A 17856-nucleotide genomic window follows, 5' to 3' on the forward strand; every position below is an offset into this window, starting at 1 on the left:
TCTGAATATCATTTTGGGAAAAACAACATGTCGTGAAGTCATGACGAATCAAATCTGGTAGCAACGTAGGATGGTGAGAATTTTTTCGGTGTGAAAAAAATAGTTTTTTCAGTGTGCTGTGTGCAGAGTGACACAAACTACAAATTTGTGTGATGCAAATATTTCGTGTCAGATTCTTCAGGAAATAATACTGCAGCATTAACAGTCTGCCACTGGGGGACGAAGGAAGTATGCCCCTGGTCACGCTCCACAGCTGAGTGCTACCTTTGGGGTTGGACACTGGGAACTCTTTCACTGAAAACTGCTGTTTAGTATCTGGGTCATGACTGGAGACCATGCTCTTATCACGACTGATAATCCTCAGCATGAAAATTGATGTTGATGTCTGCTCCCTGCAAGCAGCGACTGTCAAGTTAGAAGTTTATGATGAAATCGCGAAAGCAGAAGTGGATGAGCTTACTAAAAAAGAAAGTGTAAGGGGTGCACAAGAACAACGTCAGCAAAAGGGAGATTGGAGTTTTGCTTTGTTCTTTTAATTTTTAGCATTAACTTAGTAAATTTAGTAGATTTAGCATCTAGCACTTTCTGTTTCAGTTCGTTAAGAATGTGCCATTAAGGAAACAAGACATTACTCCAGAACAAGTAGCGACGGTCTTTCCTAAATAGAGACGATACTCATGCTGCAGTTTGTCCATCTGCACTCCAGTAGACACAATATCACAATCTTCATCGTTCTTATTTCCCTCTGTCAGATAAAAAAATGAATTGTTCACAGATGGGCTTGAGGGAGCGAGTGCATCATATTCATATCTCAGACTGACTGATAGCTTCACTCTCCATGTGTGCAGAACAGAGAATACGTTACATGCTATTTCCAATTAGGGCTCAGCACTCTTTAGAGAGCAGGAAGTAAATTGATATTTGACAGATGGCGGCTCTGTAGGACTGGAGGGAAAGTAAATGATGACACTGCCTTGTCCACTATTCAGCTTTGATGAAATTCAGTATGGATAAGCCACATAATCATGTGATGCAACAGAGAATCTGGGTTTCTCAATTTGGGACTCTCTTGCTTTGCATTACACAATATTATGTCATTTACAAGTTTTTGCAGGTGTGTTTATGCGCGTTCTGTGAGATAAAAGCCTATTCTTGTGCAAAGAAGTAAACACAAAATCTATTCTTTAATGTACTTAATATAAAATTCTATATTTGTAATATTAATAGAAAAGAAAAACTTCAAAAAAGCTACTTTGAATTTAATAAAAAATAAAAAACAAAAACAACCCCCATAAATAAATATATAAAAGATGGACATATTCATTGTTTTTTTTAGCACCATCACCGCTATCTTTTTAAAAAGTTTTGTTCAGAAGTGACAACATTTAGATTAAAGGGCGGAGTGCTGATGCTAACTTGCAAGTTAGCAAGCTGCATCCGTAGACACTGTGATGTCAAAGTGTGAAATATCTGCTAATTGATGGCATATTAATAACTTACAAGAATTTCAGTCATCAAAACTGGAGCACATACTTGGACAAGTTGTTGGTTTGGTTAACCACCAAACTAGCTATGTTAATATTGCTTAACTACCAGTGCGTAAGTTTTAGAATTTACATGGGTAAGTTACATATATGTAAAATCCTCTAAAATGACTTTGTTCTGCTAACGTCATTGCTAAAACTGGACATTTTAACATAGAAGTCTAGGGGAATTGACTAGCGCTTGCTCTTAAAACACAACATTGTCAGCAACTGGGAAAATAATAGCATTCAGTCTAAAAGTGGTTTACTTGTTTTTTTCAAATTGCTTTCACACATTGCTTCAGATCACAAGTCTGCCCTGGGCTGATGGGAGGCATCCTGTTCGCTCGCTGCAGCCTGACAGATTAACGGCCGTGAGTGGAGGGTGTTTAAACATCAGCGGACTATCCGCTGAATTCCAGTCTTTGTTGAATTTAAATCCAATCTTTCACTGACCTGCTTTATCGTTTCATCATTTGTTCTCCCCGCCTCGTACCCCCTCTTCTTTTGTTGTTTTTACCCAAAGTGGTTGCTATAGTAACAAGGTATGTGCATCTTCAAAAGTGGCGGAAAGTCTTTCATCTGAGCAGTCTGCTCTGCATCCATAAAGAAGAGTGGTCCAAACAATAGGCTGGGGCTGGGGTTGCTTATTTTATGCCTTAAACACACTCAGCGAAAACTATGCACGACTGAGCAATAAAACCAAAAGTCTTGAGTCGTTTTCATTTGACCAAATTGTATGACCTGAATTATCACAAAACCCATAAAGCTGCCGAGCTATTTAACATCCTTTAGCTCACTGTTTTGGTTTAACATTTAGTTCAGCACTCTCATGAATTAACCCAACAGCTGTTTCACTCAGCAAGAGCTGATTTTTAACTAACAGACTGTGTGTATGTCACATTGAAACCAGCGATTGCATGGCAAAGCTGCATTTCTAATGCCTCTGAATTTGCATTCTTGGCCAAAGCCTTAATAAAACAAACAACCTGCAACAATCACTCACACACCTTTATGTTTCAGTAAAATGCAAACTGGTGTCTCTGTATATATTATATTTTTGAGTACAGGGGGAAAAATGACACCTTCATTCTCATGTGCTATAAGGAGCAAAACTGACTTTTATACCAGGCTGTAAACATGCTTATTTCTGCAGCTGGCTTTTGAGTCACTTTTGGAGCCTTTAGTGGCCACTCAGGGAACTACAGTTTGTGCAGTTGCTACACTGGCTTCATTTTTAGAGCCAAATAATATCCTTTTTTTAAACTTTTCAAACTGCTTTCTTTCTAGCATCTATCCTTGTCTTTTCCTGAGAAATGTATTACTTTGAAAGCTTCTGTTGGGCAGCATGGTGGAGGAGTGATTAGCACTGTTACCACACCTCTACAGTCTAGCCGGAGCATTTCTGTTCTCCTGTTCTGTCAGCATCAGTGCTCTCTGCGTACTCCTCCCACAGGCCAAAGGCATTTCATTAGAGAGGTTGGGCTAATTGGCGATTCTAATTTGCCCACATGTGTGAACGTGAGCGTGTCTCTGTGTTAGCTCTGTGACAGACTGGCGATCTGTCCAGGGCGTACCCTGGCTCTTGTCCTATGGTAGCTGGGATAGGCTCCAGCCCCACTGTGAATGAAATGGAAAAGCAGAAAAACACGAAGGGATAAAAAAGAATAACTATAGATCAAGAACACGGCAGCTTCAGATAACCAGTATCAGATGGAAATTCTTCACTATTTCAACTGTCAGACTCATCCAAACTGTTATTTTTGGTTGGGAATGCTTGTCACGCACCTCAAATAATATACAAAATGAATAGAAAAATCAGGTGAGATCTTGTTTCAGTGAATAATATATTAAAAATAATTCCCTATCCCTTCATTAATGCTGGAATGTGGCTAGTAAAGGGAATAAAGAATGCTCATTCTCTATAAACTGCACATTTTTCACCAGTCTAAACACAGTAGTGCTTTGTCCTTGCATTTGTGTTTAGCTGATGGAATTGCAGTCTTCGCTTTCATTCGACAGTGACCTCCCTCAAATTTGTACCCTGCGTACAGCATTAAAACAAAGTGACACAAAACGAGACAGAGAGGTCCAACCATAGGAGACAACAGCTTTTAAATGACGTTACTTTTGTTGCGAGGACTTGGGTTGAAATCACTTTCACTCTCAAAATTGGTTGACTGAGCCCTTTTTGAGTTGCAGAAGGACAAATTGTACACCAGGGATGTTTTTTGAAAGCCTTGAAGTTAAATGGGCCTGAAGTGTATTCACAAAGAGAACTGTTTATAAAAGCTGGAGAAAAAGTTATGCACATCCTTCCTTCACTACAGAACAAATTCTAAATGTCAAAAAATGCTGTTTAATCCAAAGTTTGAACATTTCGCATGGTGATGGGACTTTGTATTATTTAGACACTCAGTAATTGGTCCAATCTGTTAAGGCCGCTGTGCATCATCTGTGCTGTTCAACTCATCAAAATGAAGACATAAATAGTCAGCAAAACTTCTGAGTCACCGCGGGAACGCCTACAGGGAGCTGTCAGTCATCACTGGGGTCGCATCACTGACAACGCATCTTCCTCTCTAGCCCCCAGATTATAATGTACAAATCCAACCCTTGAATTACATGTTTGAAGATTCACTTTTAAATATTCCATAACACCATGTACCCTTTATATATTGTTTACTGCCATTTGTCTTCAACGGATGATATTTCCTGTTATTTTGTAATTTTTTGTGTGATTTATCTCTTTGATGTTTTCCCTTTTCATCCACATGTATCCTTGCTTGTTCTTTTTCATAGTTCCTTTCCCAATAAGGCTAGGAAAATAACCTATTCAGCTGCGGGCTGAAAGTGTAGGTGGAAGGAGTGACTCCACAGGTTATGGAAGTGGAACATTAAAAGGAAGAGAATTATAGCTCTAGAAAAAGAGTTGATGATTTGGGTCTGTTATTCAAAAAAGCATGATGTAATGTGTTGCATTCTGGTTTTATTGAGGCTCGTGACGGTACAAAAAAATCGATCCCTCTGCTTCCTTCTTTTTGTGTGACTGTTAAAAGTCATTTTAAAACTGTGATGTGTTCTTTCACAGACTTGATCTGCTTGGGCTGTCTGGTTCAGAGGGTGAGGCATATAAGGAGTGAAACAAAGAAGAAGATTTAGAGTTGTGGTTGTGGTGTCAATTTAAATTATTACCACCCATATCACAGAGAAATTCGGGTGCTGTCTAAAATGCAAATAAAAATGCAGCACAATGGTTTTAAATTCTTGTAAATCCAGATTTTATTTACGACAGAAGAAATAAAGCATCCGAGGTTTAAACTTAGACATTTAAAAAACTAGCTCATCTTTGAATTTGACGGTAACAACATGTCTCAAAGTTGGAATGGGGCCATATTTACCCCTCTGTAGCATCCTCGCTTCTTTTAACAACAGTCCATAAATGTTTGGGATCTAAAGAGATCAGCTGCTGGACTTTTGGGAGAGGAATGTTGTCCCATTGTTGTCTGATATGGAATTCTACCTGCTCAACAGTCATATTTTTCTCTTCATAATATAAAATGCTTTGAGGCGCTACATAAATAAATCAAATTGAATGATGCCACAAATGTTTTCAACAGGTGAAACTTCTGGACCTCAAGAAATTCGGGATGGAGACTCTTCTATGATGTCATGCTGTTGTAATAATTGCAGTATCCATATGTGCAAGCTGGCAACTGAAAACAAGCTGGATGGTCTCTCTTCTCTTTAGTCCAGCCATGTTTTTACAGAAGAATTTCACATTCTGTTTTGTGACTACAGATGACAGTTGTCCACTTTTCCTCAGTCCATTAGGCTTTGGTCCAGAGAAGAAGGCTGTGTTTCTGGATCATATGACCACATTGCATGGCTGAGCGAACTGTAGGTGCAGTTTTTTTTTACAGATTGATAAACCGCTGTCACAAACTCTCCTCTCTCACATGCTTGTTTCATTTGTAATCATATTACTCACCTGTTGCTAGTTAATCCCAAATTTTTTGAGACATTTTGCCGCCATCAATTCAAAATGAGCGAATATTTGTCATGAAATGTGATGTTTAAACATTGGATGCATTTCTTATATTTTATTGTGAATAAAATATGAGTTTATGAGATTTGCAAGTCATTGCATTCTGTTTTTGTTTCCACTTCCACAATCCCAACTTTTTTTGGAATTGGGGTTACATATTCTCTATGGTGTTAAAAATAAAAAACTTCAAAGGTAAGTATCTCTGAACGACCTCTCCTCAGACTTTCAAATTAATGAGTTGGCTTTCAAGTTAACTTTGTCCTAGTATAACTCACAAAACTGACGATATTTCTTTTTTATTATGAAAGATTTGTGAGGAATTCAAATTTAGCTCCCATTGCATCAGCATCCAGGCTGCTGAAAACCTGTCAAAGAGATTAATTTTATTTTGATATGATATTATATGCCAATTAGTCACCATGTAAATTGCCGTTCCCTAATTATTCTGTAATTTATCACTATTAAACATCACACAATTTTAAATGGCAGAAATATGAGCTATATTTCCCCTCAGTGAATTTACAAGCGTGTACTGTTGTCTTAAATAATCCAAGCTTTTATTTGCACTCTCATCAAGAGACTTGGAGTGCAAGGATGGCAACAAAAAATAAACATACCAATTAAAACTCAAACCAAACAAAAAATATAATTTTTGAAGACTCAGTCTGTACCATAAATTATAATCTTTGCAGATATTAAATTAAAATCAACACCTTTAAAAAGTTATCATGTGTGCTGATTAAATCACAGTTGTAGAAAAGTGAAAGGAGCAAGTGAGTTAGCCAGTATTTAGATGTAGCAATGCAAGGTTGGTAAGTGTTTTTGGAAACTATAAGGAAGGAATAAGAAGAGGGTGGCTCGCTGGCAGGCATCACAGGGATGAATGAGTAAGAGAGGAGGAGGTAGGGAAGAGTAAGCAGTTCCCACAAGCACTGAAATAAAGGAGGAGGCAGGGGTGGAGGAGGATGAAAGAGGCAGGCAAGAGATGTCAAAAGTGAGTTTGGGTAGTTCTGGTAAGTGATAGGGAGAGTTTAAGTTTTAAGGGCATAGTGAGCGAGAGCAAGAGTGAGAGAAAGAGAAGGGAAGGAACAGGAGAAGGTGGAAGAGAGTGGGATGGAGACAGACAGAGGGCAAGCCATGATTCAGCAGGGCAAGGCACATGTCATACACTTAAGTCACATAGAGTTTCGTGACTGTCACCCCCCCTCTCTCTCTATGTCTATCATCTCTTTCACTCTCTATTTCATTACCCAGAAATAAGTTGAAATGGCAGATAAATAACCAATTCCGCTACTCTCCACTTGGGCTTTTTAAGATATGCTGATCCAAACTATGTGAGAGGCTGCTTATACGGAAGGTAGATAGTATAGCTCTTCAGGAAGTTGGTGAAGCCTTTGGATTCATGAGGGATTTTTGTCCATGAAATTTCCATTTGGGAGCAAATAATAAAAGTGTGCACTTACATCATTCAGATTTCCACACACACGTAAATGGTCTGGCCTTTAGATAACACTTGTTTTTCCTTTGGAATACAAAAAAGGTTTTAGCACAAAGCCACATTCAGCCATTCATACAGAAAGCTGGATGCAGGGTTCAGTATTCTGGCAAACTCCACTCATACTCACGGACTGGAGAAGCCAGGGACTGATCCATCAATCTTCTGACCTGCACTATCTCTAAAGCCACAGCTGCTGTCCAAGCTACTGGCCAACCAGCTAGAGCAAATTTCTCTAGTCTTGCTCAAGTAGATGAGTTACTGGAGGGTCTGGGGTCTAGGGATCAAACCTTTGGACCACTCACTCGACCACCTAAGCCAAACATTTATTTTGACTCCCAGTGTTTCAAACTGAACTTGGATCCAGGCATCCTAATTGTTCAGGCGTGTCTGATTTTATCCAGCTATTTAAATGATTTAAGTGAGCTGACTAGTATGTCAACGGTCCCAGCAATCCCTCCCAGTAATTGATATTCCAATTACTTTGCCAGTTGAAAATATAGATATATAGAAGGCTGCAACATGAGCTAATGGAAGTTAATGTAATAGGAAACATGGAAAAGCAAAAGTTAGCTCAACAATAGTCCAGGTTTATAACTAAATACAACTGAACTGAAGCATAACCATCAAACCAAAAGTAAGTAATTTAGTACCATCAGTGTTACAATACTGCTAATATTGCCTGTGCAGCAAATGAGTAGAACTTTAACTGCTGAGAAGAGGAAAGTCTCCAACTTTTTACACTTAGAGGCTATTATCTTATAATGGTACATCCTCAAGTTGTGCGTTCAAAGGTTAACAGATTTGTATTAAAATGATATAAGGATACAAGGAAGGAGGGTAAAAAATCTTGGGATAACAGAAGTTACTTTTATTCCCACTTGCCATTTAGTATCATTCTGCCTTTTGTTGCAGTGCATTTTAATATGGCCATATGACCTGTGCACTGATCCCCGATCAGTCCTTTTGTTCTTGGTAGTTTAATGACTACAAGAGCCACATCCAGGTGAAGCAAAAAGCAGGAAGCACATCTTAATATACCCATGAGCTAATCTTCATTCATGCTAAGCAGAAAGGGTGTAATGAATTCAGTCTTATAATCAGAACGAAAGAGGGAATAAGACAGAAACAAAGAGGAATATAGTGAGAAAGAAAGTGGCTCCAATTTAGAGCAGATAACTTTAAATGAGGAGTCCATTGTTTGTCCATAGAAGCGAACAGCAACTCTAATGTTATTTCTTTGGCTTTTTATTAGGGTGCATACTTCAGTTAGTTACACGTTCAGTTTCTCTATTATTTTTAACTGATGAAATGGAGCAGTTTTGTTCCAGGGATACAAAAGTGAAGCAAACTGGGAAACCAGTCATATATATATACAGCATAGTAGGGATTTATTTTTTACTATGGCCAAATCAATGGTGGTAAATGTATTTAAACAGCAACATTATGCTATGTAAAAACACTTTATCATGCTTCTTGCAATTCCTATCATTGAAAGTGTAATCAAATTTGACTCTAAAAACACAAAATTTGACCCAGAAACTACTTAAAATGAAAAATAATAAAGATGCACATGATTGCAAAACTGGTCTGAAAAATATAAGTATGAATAACTTACTGCATTTCTGCATTTAGTTTTTAAATTTTCACATAAACAGAAATTACCAACTAGAATTGACTTAAACTTCTTAGATTCAATTAGAGGCCGAGTTACATAAGAGAGCTGCATTTCTGTTCTCCCTCATAAATAAGCCAAAGCAAATCAATTGGGCTTGGCCTTAATTATTCTTGGTATATTTGGTCGTACATAATGTGAACTGCACTTAGTGATACCTCGTACTATTGATTAATCATAGGCAGGGAGAAGCATTCAAAGATTCTGTGTAAGTGACGGCAAAAAAGTGAGATTCAAATTGTTGAAACAAACAGGATCCCGCTGACAGAAAATGACACCAACCTCAGTTGTTAAGCGGTAAAGCTTTCAAAAAGGAGCATTAAAAAGCCATTTGGAGAGGCCAATTTCAAGTAATTTTGTTCTACTATCTCCCTCATCCAACTGTTCCATCACAGAGGTCTGCTCACCATTAGCACGTTCTCCACCTGCATTTGTGGAAAGTTGTCATAATCGTTTAAATCGCTGCGGCAGCTAGGAAGGCTTTAGATGAGACAGTTGTTTAAAATCACCAAAGCTGTCTGGTTTATTACACACACACACACACACACACACACACACACACACACACACACACACACACACACACACACACACACACACACACACACACACACACACAGCTACTTGTCTTAATATTAATAGTAAGTGAATTAAACAGGTACTTTTCTGCCATTATCACACTCATACACACTGTATATGGGGAATTCTATCATTATTACAAATTAGGTAATTATTTTGTTTAAAAACACAAAATAAACAAAAATACTCCCAGAGGTCCTTTGTATAAGCAGCTTATCATATATGTATTGTCAAGTGACCTCTCCTGGCTCTGTCAGTCATTTCAACTCACACTCTAGGAACAACCCCCTTAGGTAGCTCTAGTAATTATGGCAAACTATGACAAAGCGCGCCCTCTAATTTACTTAGAGTACTTAATTTTACCAAAACAATGAACTCGATCCCCTTCTTAAAACGAATCGAACCTTTACTGCAGCACTGTCACATCCTGAATGTCTTGCATATTTTTGAGCAATGATTTTTGAAAGTTGCATTAGTCCTTTTGGCGGTATCGTTGAGAACGTAGTATTACCTTTTTGGTTATTAGGATAGAAGACTCGATGGCATAAACATAGCTGGTTATTAATGATATTTTTGGAGTCTCATATCTTCTAGTTTCTATAGCAGAGGAGCCAGAAATATAGCCTGTAGGCGAGATATGGCCTGCCAAAGCATCCAGTCCACACCACTGGATTGCTTTGCAAAAAGAGAAAAAGAGAAAATTGCAGAGGGTTGATGGATAGTCTTTGGATTAAATTTTGCAGTATAATGGATTTGCATTTACAGAATGCTTTTCTAGTCTTATTTGCCAGTTTTCATCAGGAAGAACTGTTTTCAAATTCATTAAGAATGGATCACGCCATGAATTTGGTTCTCCAAATAAATTATTTCATCTGAGGCAGAGATCTGAATCATTGTCAGACAGACATCAGACATTACCCGTGTGCTGCCACAGGATACCAAAGGTATAAACCAAGAAACCATCACATAGAGTTTCTCTAGTTTTTAGTGATGACAGCAGACTCACTGAGAGCAGAAAATCTGCTTTTCTATGAGTGGCTTATTAAATGTGTAAATATGTTGTGATATGTGTCGACTACAGAATGTCCCTCCACTTTTTTTACTGCTTGCCATCCCTGTCCATGGCAATAGACTGGCGGAAGATAAATTGGGCTCAGCAATCAGTATCCATTAAGCTTCACTGCAGTAGTCGATTTTGCATTTGCCACAGAGTTCACCCACAAAGGGAGGAATATAAAGTTAGAGGACAATAAAGCTTCATGTGTTTTCTGCCCATTTAAAAGGAGATGAATGCAGAATGCTTTCTGTCATTGTAAGCAGAGGGAAATAAAAAGAGAGATTCAGCGATTACTGTTGATTCTAATGTTAGATACCGAGCGTAACGCATGCGATTAACTGATCAGGCCATCACTCATGTGCAAATCGATACTTTCAGACTTTACCTCTCTTCTAAATTAATTCCCCGTTAATTGTGTCTAATGATATGGCCCAGTAATGTGAGCTCTACTATATTATTCATTCATTACCTTCACCAGCCGCAGCCCACAGGAACAGCAGCCATGTTAATCCTGTTCTGTGACATTTCTGTGGTTCTTGAAAGCAGTTTAACAGGCGGTGTGTTCTAATGTGCTGTGCTTTGTGGTGAACCAGGTGGAGACTGAGAAATGGATGAGATTCAAGTGAGCCAGGATTGGCCCGAGTGGTCAATGAGGCACACCTGCAGCTAATTAACCCCTGTCTATATTCGTGTGTTTCATTAGGAGCTGACAGGCGAAGGCTATTAGCAGCGAACTGCCAACGCCCTGCTGAGGACCTGGACCCAAGCAGCCATGCTATAAATGACACTCCCACTTTGGGCTCTGAAAAAAGAAACTTCACGTGTGTGCAGGTGAACTCCTCCACAAAATATCAGCACTGAATCTACCTGCCTCGAAATAATCTGCTGGATATTTTCAATGAGAAAGTGAAATGGATAAACACATTTCGGCTATGTCCTGCATCACCTTGTCTCCCTGCAAGGAGGTTATTTTGTCATGCAGCAAGCAACACCGTCAGACAGTTTGCAAAACTTGGCAAGCTCGTGTAGAGGACAGAGCTCTGCTGAGAATTTACAGCCACCATCTAAATATACTTTACCCATACTGTCTTCTCATTTTTCCAAGTGCTCAGTGGCAGAGAAGTGCAACTTGGATAGTGCAGTCGAATCATGAGGAATGCAATCTTTGATGAGTAAAGGATCATTTGTAAGATAACTCACAAATGTTGCATAATTTCTGTGATTAAGGACCACGATTTTCTACCATGCACGACCAGCCTTTGGTTGCTGCAGTGCTTGGCAAAGTTGCTTGTGCCCTTGCAGCTAAAAGAACAAACCAAGCCTTCAGTGCTGGAACCAGAGTATAGAAATTAATGAGGTCCAGAATTTTCATCTTGATGTGTCACCTTTAATTTTTTTATTTTTCTGACTTAAGTTCAAAAACTGGACAAGGCTTTTATTTCACAGTTTCCCCCCCTTCCCTCTGGGGCAGTGTGATAGTGTCTTGGTTAGTCCTGTGAGGGGCCGTTCTGTGTGGTCGCTCTGTGTCTGTGCTTCCTCCCACAGTCTAAAGACATGCATACGGTTAGGTTAATTGGTGATTTTTAATTGGCTGTAGGTGTGAATGTAAGCATGAATAGTTTGTCTCCATGTTAGCCCTGCAACAGATTGGCAACCTGTCCAGGGGCTACCCTCTCTCTTCCCCATAACAGCTGGGCTCCAGCCCCCTTGTGACCCTAAAAAGAAAAAAAAAGGCTCTGCTCCTACTGAGCCTCAGATTTCCTCCTCATGCCTAAATCAACCAATTATCATTCCTCAGGCACTGAGGCATTGTACAGCAAGTCATAACTTTGTAGAATTCCCGTTGAACCTTTTCAAAGAAAAGACCACCTAGAGGATCACTGGATTCATGCCTGACCTATTCTGAAAAAAAAAAAGGTAGAAAATTGCTAAGGTCCATACTTCATAGCTGATCACAGGCATGTGCTGGAGCTACACAGACTCATTCTGTTTGACTGAATGCTATCTTACTCTGGTGCCATGTGAATAGACAGACATCAAGATAAAAGACAAAATGAGATCAAAGCATTGCCACCCTCAAAGCATGGCGATGCCCGACTCTCACCTGGTCTAAAAGCTGGAGTTAGGTACCAGTTCAGCCATATTACTGATTTATAGAAACCTTTTAATTTTCGCAAAATGAAGAAATTTGGATTCTGTGCTATCAGAAGTATTGTCTGTGAAGGTTCTCAGTCATCCAGGTCATCGTAGTCAAAGGAGCTTGCAAAGAAAAGCATCTGGACTTCTTTAAGTTGCTTGAAGACGTTTCACCTGTCATCCGAGAAGCTTCTTCAGTTCTAAGGTCAAATGGCGGAGAGTCCCAGATTTAAACCCAGTGGGAGTTTCCCCCCAAAGAGGGACAGAAGGACCCCCCTGATGATCCTCTAATCACCTGAACCAAGGTGTGAAAACAGGTGTGGGTCACAATCAGCCAGGGTTTCTGGTGGGCTCATAGTGAAACCTGGCCCTACACTATCATGTGATTTCCTGAGGTCCGATGGCCCAGGATGTGATTGGGCGTTAAGGCGTCTGGGGAGGGAACTCAGAACTGGATTATGGATGGCAGATATCTTTGAACAGAGGCTGTGGTTTACGACACCAACTGTCTGCCATCTATAATCCAGTTTTGAGTTCCCTCCCCAGACGCCTTAACCAGCTTTAGGGGCGATCGTGGCTCAAGAGTTGGGAGTTCGCCTTGTAATCGGAAGGTTGCCGGTTTGAGCCCCAGCTTGGACAGTCTCGGTCGTTGTGTCCTTGGGCAAGACACTTCACCTGTTGCCTACTGGTGGTGTTCAGAGGGCCCGGTGGCGCCAGTGTTCGGCAGCCTCGCCTCAGTCAGTGAGCCCCAGGGTGGCTGTGGCTACAATGCACAGTGTGTGAATGTGTGGATGACTGGTTGTGTAAAGCGCTTTGGGGTCCTTAGGGACTAGTAAAGCGCTATACAAATACAGGTCATTTACCAGGCCTTAACGCACATCCTGGGCCATCTGACCTCAGGAAATCGCATGATAAGGTGGGGTCAGGTTTCATAATGAGCTCACCCGAAACCCTGGCTGATTGGGACCCGCACCCATTTTCACACCTTGGCTCAGGTGATTAGAGGATCATCAGGGGGTCCTTTTGTCCCTCTTTGGGGGGGAAACTCCCACTGGGTTTAAATCTGGGACTCTCCGCCATTTGACCTTAGAACTGAAGAAGCTTCCCAGATGAGAGGTGAAACGTCTTCAAGCAACTTAAAGAAGTCCAGACGCTTTTCTTTAAGAAGTATTCTGAGACCAGAAGAAAAACTGTCGGATTGATGCTAAAGTGTAATGTGATTATATGATAGTCTGTCATAATTGCAACTTTTGAACACAGAGTACAGATTGGGCTCTGATGACATGACACTATGACGTGCGAGTCTCACTAGACTGCATGCCTCAGACTCGTGCTGCTGCCACCTGCTTTCATCTGCTTTTTAGGTGAGGCACAGTTCATTTTGGACGTGCTCAAAATCCCACAAGGACACCTCAGATTCTACAATAAGCTATTTCAGTTTCCAGTGCGTCTTTCCTTAAACGATAAACATTATTTGCTATATTCTGTTGTTCACTTTTTTTCTCTGTTCTTACGATCTCCTTTTTCTCTGCAGTGCACAGTAAGTTCGCATCTGTTGTGCTGCTTCCAGCAGGGCCTAGGTCTCTGATGAGAGCGAGGGTGAAGCTGTGGAGCCCTGCTGAGGAGCAACACCACTGCCGCCTGTTCCCTCTTTATGTTTGAGTCATGATATGGTGAACTCCTGCAGACTGGTGACTCATTTAATCAGGAAAAATGCAGGTGGAACTAATTATAATAATGACAACATGTCGGTGTGACAGGAAGCTATTCCAGAGAGCCAACACCGTGTGTGGAACTGTGGGCCGCAGTCAACAAAGCCACTTTTTACATATGAAGAATATTTCACTTTCTATAGCTACAGGAGACGTACAGCATTTGTCAGTTAACATGTTATAACATTTACTACATAAAATGACACTTACATTAGTAACCAACAAACGTAGCTCAGCTTTATATTTACTCTGGTGCTGGTTTGGATCCATGGAAGTGGACCTTCTTTTTTTAATTTGAGTGTAATTGCTGCCTGATTATTGAAGGATAACAACAGAAGCTCATAGATTATTGCGCTATTTGTAATCCCATGCAGCTTCTTGCATGTATGCACAAACAAACACACAGTGAGAGGGGGAGATGCTGAAAATTACAAATGTGCAAGATGGATTCTTTTCATCTGGTTTCAAAGACACCTGCTGTCAAAAAGAGGATTCTTTTGTTGTCTTTAATGGGTAGTCTAGATGTGAATGTGGCCATTTTCTTCACTCCAGACAAATGCCAATTAAAAGTAGTCTGTGCCTCAGAAGTAGAGATCCATACAAAGCAAGCGATATCTTTTTAAAAAATATTTTCAGGTAAAATATATCACATCCTTTAGCCAAGATTCAAAGGCTTTTAATCTGCTTCTCTATACAACTTTCCTAACTTTCTCATCTTAAGCGCTAGACTCGATCAGACCCCCTCAGACTTTGGTATTGTGAAGCTGTCAGTCATGCAGACTTGACATTTCTTTGTCCATATTGTGGTAGGATATGGATTTACCTTCCCACAATGAGTCAGTGTAATAAGGAGGGCTGATACCAGAGCTATTGCTGGTATCAGTACTCGTTTCCTCCTTGTCTTTCATATGGTGTAAATTCAACAGGGTGCCTCGTGAGACTCCACTTTGCACTTTCTGAAACTGTGTGACAATGCCAGGAAGGGGACTCAAGCATGCAGAAACATGAATGCAAAAATGTAAGGCACAGTTCACCCTTTAAAAACACAAACCTTCACTTAAAGAAATGTGCCAGCTTCACTTGAGAAGAGTAAACCAAGGATGTGGTAGAAGCGTTGTATGCGCTAACTGTTCTGCTTTCTTAGACATTTACTGCTCTATGTTTTTCGAGCTAGTCATCTATACTGCCTGTTCTATAATGTAACGCCTACAAAGAACGACTTTAATCATCTAGAGCTGGAGCAACATTGCATCTTATTGCAATGACCATATCTGAACAGGCAATATTAAAATCACCTACAGGTGACAGATCATTCAGGACTGATTTCAGCCCAGTGGAAACACACATTGCTTTCCTTTCAGAGCTAGCATTTTTAGTTTCTTTTAATGATATTGATCTGAGAAGACCCATATTAGAAAAGAAGCCTTCTTCCTGAATCCCAGTGGGAGCAGAAGATGACAAATTACTTTGCGATTGCCTGTATATAAATATGTGTCTGGTCTTATTTTAACTGAACACAGAAGTTTGTGTTTTCGTGTCTAACTTCTAGGAAAACCAAATGACCATTGCTTCTGAAACATTCACTGGGGGCTATGGAGCCTTAGATTGAAATACCATTCATGCGTAGTTCTTTTATAAAATACTGCATATGTACATTTGATGAGCGATTTTCAGTTTGTGGTCTCTTTTTGTTCGCAGATATTTCCACGGCGGTGAACAAACACCATTCATCACAAGCTCAGCAGATCGTTATTGTAGCCACAATTATACAAGGTGACTCATATTTTTGTTGCCTCAACAGTTGGTCAGTGATAAAAGCTGGAAGCTTAAAGAAATCACACGTTTTATGTTTCCTTTATATCTTACGGATTGAAACATGCAGTATGATGTGAAATACAGGGTTGTATTCTTTTGGAAATTGGACTTGCATGATTACTGCACTGTTATTGTCTGTGGTGCGCACAAACCTGCAAAGCATGAAATCAGATCTCATAAAGATAGTGTGAAGTAAATTTGTTCTCTGGTTTAACTCAGTAAATCTTTCTCACTGCGTCTGTGGGGTGTGATATGATGCATGTGCTATAGATGAAAATATGCTGATTCTGAGTCTCCCTTACAACGCTGTAAAACTACAGCGTCTTGGCTCCCGGGCCTTCAGTTCAGAAGCTTTCGATATGTTTTTCAATGTGGCCAGAACAATAATTGAAAGGCCATGTAGATCATGGAAGCAGTAAAGAAGGAGATTAATGTAAGGAAGCCAGAAGAGATTAAAACTATTTAAAGAAAATATGGTCTGGGTCTCATCTGTGGTTGTTCCTGAATACTGTAAAAGTTCTTCAGGATACGTAGTGCCAAACTGCAACCTTCCAGTTTGAACAACAAAAGCTTTGTTGACAATGAAGAGAGTTTGAACTCAATTTCTTGAGCAATGAAAAGATTTGACATACTGCATGTAAGGATGGCAACAAAAAGCCTTTGTTGCTCTTTGACAGATTCGGGAGAAACCTAAATAAATCTCTGATCTCAAAGACATCCTGTCAAACAAGTTGGGTGACAAGCACAGTGTTAAGCCATGCCAGCATTTAGAGAACTAAATGTGCATCAGTGAGTCACGTATAAGCTGTGCTCAGCCTCCATATAGTTTGGAAGTTTTGCCTTTATTCTTTTAGACTTGGCTAAGTTGGGCTCCTCATTACACCACATATTTTTTTAAACCCTGTATTTTCCAAGTTCTCCCACATATTTTAAGAAATCGTGACTGCCAGGTGCTATCATTTCTCTGCCAGAGAAAATATTAAAGCATCTCACATCCCTTTGTGACCTTGTCCTGTACCCACCTGGGAATGGGTGTGCACAACATCCACATTCCTTATTTTGAAATGGTTATACTGTTGCCATTTATTTCATACGACACTGAAAGGCTGACTTTTTTCAGCTTGTAGTATTTTTACACCAGGACAGAGCCAAACGAGCAAAATTCTCTGTCAGCCCACTCCCCATTCCCACTGACTTACAGACAATATTCTAGATAATTGTTTCCTGTTTGCCCATCTCTAGACTGAAACAATGAAATTCCAAGGAATAAAATATTATTCCAGCATATTTTGCGTCTTTTGATAATTTGAAAAGAGTTTACATTATAATTCTCTGGGTTTGCATTTTGAGCTGCATGTGGCTGCTTTTAAGTGGTTACCCACAGTTTTAAATGGTTTAGCTTGAAGCTGTTATATAAAAATTTAACTTAGAAGAAATGAGAATGTGCTGCATTTCTACGTTTTATCTAACAGCAAAAGTAATATTTCTACTTTTGACTACTGAGCAAAATAAATCAATCTGGCAGCTCTTACTCTCAAAGCTTCCCCAGTGTTTTGATGTATCGTCGCTTAAATTATAATGATAATTAACTTAATCATATCGACATATTAATAAAGATGTTGTACATGATCTTTTACCTCCTTCCTCTACAGGTTATCTATTAAATGTAACCCTGGCTGATGCCATTTCTTATATTCCATTTGATTACGCATCCATTATTCAATACTTTATAATACAACTTATGATTGTGCCCGTTTCCTTCAGAAGACAAAATTTCTTCCTCATTGGCTGCCTTGTGATTTTGCTTGTATAGTCA

General features: G+C 39.7%; 1 protein-coding gene across 1 annotated transcript in view; it reads right to left on the minus strand.

Moving 5' to 3' along the window:
* nrg3a (neuregulin 3a) overlaps window positions 1-17856 on the minus strand; it is a 356064-nt gene that overhangs the window by 49581 nt on the left and 288627 nt on the right. The window lies entirely within an intron of this gene.

This window comes from Rhamphochromis longiceps, linkage group LG13 (assembly GCF_057381845.1).
Source record: "Rhamphochromis longiceps isolate RC_006_pf linkage group LG13, R_longiceps_female_GT1.1, whole genome shotgun sequence".
Classification (NCBI taxonomy): domain Eukaryota; kingdom Metazoa; phylum Chordata; class Actinopteri; order Cichliformes; family Cichlidae; genus Rhamphochromis; species Rhamphochromis longiceps.